Raw genomic sequence first — 5162 nt, 5'->3', positions numbered from 1 at the left:
TATTGCTGAAAAACACAATCACTACTTAGCAGTCAGATGTCCGTATGCACAAAGGCACAGATCCCTAAACAAGATCATATCTGCAGACGAAACTTTGTTTGTAGAAGCATTTTTAAAATTTGAACTAGCACCTCATGACTACACCACGTTATGTACGAGAAGCTGCAAAAGATACGGGCGCAAGTGGAATGCAAAAAACATGGTGAAATTAATTTTTAAGTAAATATAATGTGCGATATATTGCATCACCAAAAATTATTGAGGTCATGTACATATATTGCGCAATAAGTCGATATATTGATTATTGCGACAGGCCTACTGACAAGCAGAATGCTGACAACAAAACTTTTCTTATATTTACACATTATGATATAGTTTAGCAATATCACAAGTGCAAGAGTACTGGACCACTGTTACACCACAATAAAGGATGCATAACAAAATGTCTCTCTGATCAGAGAGAAAATGTCTGTCTGGTTCGTCTTACACCGATACAGGCAGAAACTGAAATCAGCTAAACCTGTAATAAGGACTTGCACTTCGACTGCACTGATCGGAGTGTTTTTTAGGCTGCATCCACCGATCTGGTCGACTTCACAGATACTGTAATTTCATATATCAGTTTCTGTGAGGATATGTGCATTCCTACCAGGACTTAACTTACAACAACGACAAACCATGGTTCACTGCAAAACTCCAACAGCTTCGTCAGGTCAAAGAAGATGCTTACAGGAGTGGGGGCAGAATCTTGTTTAAACAGGCCAAAAACACACTGGCAAAGGAGATCAGATTGGCTAAGAGGAGCTACTCTAAAAAGCTGGAAAACCAGTTTTCAGCAAACTACCTTTCTTTAGTGTGGAAAGGCCTGAAAGACATCACAAACTACAAGACACCATCCCCCAGTTCTGAGGCGAATCAACAATATGCTGAAGACCTGAATAAGTTTCACTGAAGATTTGAAACTCCCGGTCTCACACCCCACACGACAATCTCTCTACGAATCCATCAACACCTCCGACAACCCCCGTCTCCCCCACTACTGCACTCCAGGTCAGTGAAGATGATGTGCGTCAGGTCTTCGGGAAACAGAAGAGAAGAAAAGCACCAGGCCCAGACTGTCTTGACAACCTGTGCTGACCAGCTGGCCTCCATCTTTTCACAGATCTTCAACAGATCACTGGAGCTGTGCAAAGTCCCTTCCTGCTTCAAACACTCCACCATCATCCCCATTCCAGAGAATAGGGCCTAACATCTGTGGTCATGAGGTAATTTGAAAGTCTTGTACTGGTCCACCTGAAGGACATCACTGAACCCTTACTGGACCCCCTGCAGTTTGCTTGTCATGCAAACAGGTCTGTGGATGATGCAGTCAACATGGGACTGCATTATATCCTTCAACATCTAGACAAACCAGAGACTTCTGTGAGGTCTCCTGTTTGTAGACTTCAGCTCGGCCTTCAACACTATCATCCCAAACCTCCTCCTGTCCAAACTAACCCAGCTCCCTGTTCCTAGCTCTATCTGTCAATAGATCACCAGCTTTCTGACAGACAGGCAACAGCTAGTGAGAATTGGTAAATTCACATCCAACAACCGCACCATCAGCACTGGCGCCCCCCAGGGATGTGTGCTCTCCCCACTGCTCTTCTCCCTGTACACCAACGACTGCACCTCTACTGACCCCTCTGTCAAGCTCTTGAAGTTTGCAAACGACACCACACTTATCGGCCTCATCCAGGACAATGATGAGTCTGCATATAGAAGCAAGTTTGAGCAGCTGGCTGTCTGGTGCAGTCTTAACAACCTGGGGCTGAATACGCTCAAAACAGTGGAGATGATTGTGGACTTCAGGAGAAACCACCTGCACTCCCACCACTCACCATCATGAACAGCACTGTGGCTGCAGTAGAGTCATTCAAGTTCCTGGGCACCACCATCTCTCAGAACCTGAAGTGGGGCAATCACATTGACTGTTTAAAAGGCCCAACAGAGATTGTACTTGCTGAAACGGTTCTACTCAGCGTCACTAAGTCTGTCCTGTGCACTTCAAAAACTGTCTGGTTTGGCGCAGCTACAAAATCAGACATTAGAAGACTACAGAGGACGGTTTGGACTGCTGAAAGGATTATTGGTGCTCCCCTGCCCAATTTTCAAGAACTGTACATATCCAGAGTGAGGAAATGGGCTCAGAAAATAACTCTGGATCCCTCACATCCAAGCCATCTCCTTTTTGAACTTTTACCATCTGGCCGGCGCTACAGAGCACCGAACACCAGGACATCCAAACGCAAGAAAAGTTTCTTCCCCCAGGCAATCTACCTCATGAACAGTTAAATGTTCTCTCCTACTGTTCAATAAAAATATGTGCAATACCATTTTTATTCACCTAATACTACCAAACAAACAAACAAAATGGCGTTTTAAAATGAAAACGATCCTTGTCTACACTTGCGTTTTCACTGCGTTTCAGAAACAATCTCCGTCCACACTACACAACCAAAAACGCATGTCACATGACCATTCATGCAGGTACAACAATGAGCATGATGTTCATTGTTCGCAGAGCGAATGTGGGCAGCCACGCCATCGTTTTCAAAAGTCTCCGTTTTGGTCCGTTTACACTGAAACGCAAACCCGGAGTTTTCAAACTAAAACGGGTCTGCAGCGTTTTCGAAAGTCTCTGTTTTCGAGGGTTGAAAACGCTGGAGTAATGTAAACAACAGGCGTAACCGTAGCAAAAGTTATAAAGTTTTAAAACGAAAACGCACTAGTGTAAACGTAGCCTAAATCTGCTTTTTTCTATTCAATACTTTTCTCATTCAACACAATGAATTAATTTCTCAGCCCAAACTGATGTGCAGTTCATTTGCAATTGATTGGACTAATCGCCACATGTTATTAATTCGATAAAAAATTGTGATTGCTTGAAATTTTTTTAAGATGGCCCCTACCTATCCAAATGTATGTTTCTTAGCCAGAATATGTTGCAATAAGGACCACAAGTCAATTACTGGGTTAGCTGTGGTTTTAAAGTGTCATATTCTGACATCTGGATGGTTATGGAGTACAAAGAAGAAGAAAATCTTTTCAAGAAAATCTAAGTTTTCACAGGTTAATGGGGCTCTAGTTTAATAACTGTGATGTTTCAGCTGTGTAAATTATTAAGGAAGTAGATAAGAGAGAGAAAGTGCCGCCCAGAAAATGAGTAAGGCCTGGATTTTTTCACACTCTGTCTCTGTCTGGAGGAAGAGCAGCAGCGATTCATCTGCCTCGTCAAACATACGGCGCCGGCTCCTCAATTACCAGCGACCTCAGCTGTTACCAGCACATGTAAAGCACAAAGAACACGCAGTTAATTTCACCAAGCATTAAAAGGCTGAGTGAAAGAGCACATGTGTGCCAAGTAACGGAATGGCAATTAATGGAGCTTCAAAGTTGGCTATGATCGCTGGCAGGCAGCTGTGTTTTTTTTAAAGGTGGTGTCACTGATTCACTGAGGTCTCTATGCCTGTCTTCCTGTCTCTCTGTCTCTCGCTGGCACACCTGTCGGGGACGGCTCAGAATTTAATGAACAGTGAAGAGATACCGGTTGTTTGTTTCTTACTGGTAAATGGCTGATCAAACTGAGAGGCGTTTAGGAAACCTGTGTTTTTAGTTGTTGTTTGCGGTTGCATTCATGATTGATTGACATCGCTGTAGTTGTTACTTACATTTTTTTGACGTCATGTGAATCAAACTTCAAACTCCAGTCTCACTGATTGATGCATATTATATAAATAAATTTGTTGTTGAAGTGTATTCTTTTATTTCTAAATTCTGTTTCATCATCATTCAGAATATGCCATCCATCTCATGTATTTTAAATTACTTAAAAAAGGAACATCATTCTGAGTTTTTTTTTATACTAATGGACATCAGTGTCTTGAATTTTTTATTTCTTTTTTTTATATGAATCCCATTATGGGGTATGATTGATCTGTCTTATGTAGTCTGGTTGCAAATTGTTCCAGGAAACATGATTTTAAATTTTCCCATCTCTCTCCTCTTGATTTGCAGGAGCATCCTGCTAAACCCCATTTGTTTTCAGAACCACCTTCGACAAGCCATGGTGTATCGACTTCTGGGAAACCCCTGTGAGGCAGCGAGGTAAAATTGGCATTAATGGAGGGCTCAGAAAGGGTGCTTTCTCCGAAATGAAGACCGATTTAGTAGGAGAAAAGCTCCCAGTCATTTAGACAAATCCCGCAAACACATGTCTGCCCAGTGGTTTGTTACATCTCCCTCTGTTCTGTCGGCCTGTGCTGGAAAAATATGTTCTCTGCGATACATAAATACTGGCGGTTCAGTGTGGTACGCATGGAAGAAGACAGTTAGAGCTACGGTTACATCCACTCCCACCACTGCTGACTGACACCTTCCCCTGTAGCCTCCACACACTAATGTTCCATATGTGTTTTAATGATACAGTTACCAAATGTCTCTGTTCCCACCATTGGTCTTTTACAGATGACAGCTACCATTAGTTATTGGACGGTGGAGGAATAAATCGTTTAGAGGCGTCGGTTACGGCATGGCCATGGCCAACTGGTGGCTGCGGGGGCCATTTATCGTGAGAAAGTCATATTCTGTTTGATCATTATCAAGCCACATTAACCCAGTTGAAATAGATTAGAGAAAGAAGCGGGTACTTTGGTCTCTTTCTCACTCACTTGTTCTCGCTTTCCACCCCCTCTCACATTTGAGTTTCTGTAAGCAGAAATAGATCAACTCCGCCACCCTGCCTACAAATTTAGTGCCACTGTCCCAGTGGGGGAACAGAGATGTTTTCTGGGAACACTGCAGAAGTGCATTTATGTGTATGAAGTTGGTACGTCACACTGGCACTATTTGATTCAAGCTCTTTATGCTCTTTCTTTGCAGTAGGTGTGTATTAGGTCTGGCTAGATTTGCTTACAATTGTGCAGGACCATTATTTACTTACCCTCAAGCCATCCTAGCTGTATATGACTTTCTTCTTTCAGACGAATACAACCGGAGTTATATTAAAAAAACATCCTGGCTCTTCCAAGCTTTATAATGGGAGTCGATAGTAGCCCAAAATTTGAAGTCCAAAAAATTGAACCAATCCATTATAAAAGAAGTCCACTACCATCCACTCCCAT

Source organism: Sinocyclocheilus rhinocerous, unplaced genomic scaffold (assembly GCF_001515625.1).
Source record: "Sinocyclocheilus rhinocerous isolate Xijiao unplaced genomic scaffold, SAMN03320098_v1.1 scaffold1595, whole genome shotgun sequence".
In the NCBI taxonomy this organism is placed as follows: domain Eukaryota; kingdom Metazoa; phylum Chordata; class Actinopteri; order Cypriniformes; family Cyprinidae; genus Sinocyclocheilus; species Sinocyclocheilus rhinocerous.
Note: the sequence above shows the minus strand (reverse complement) of the source record.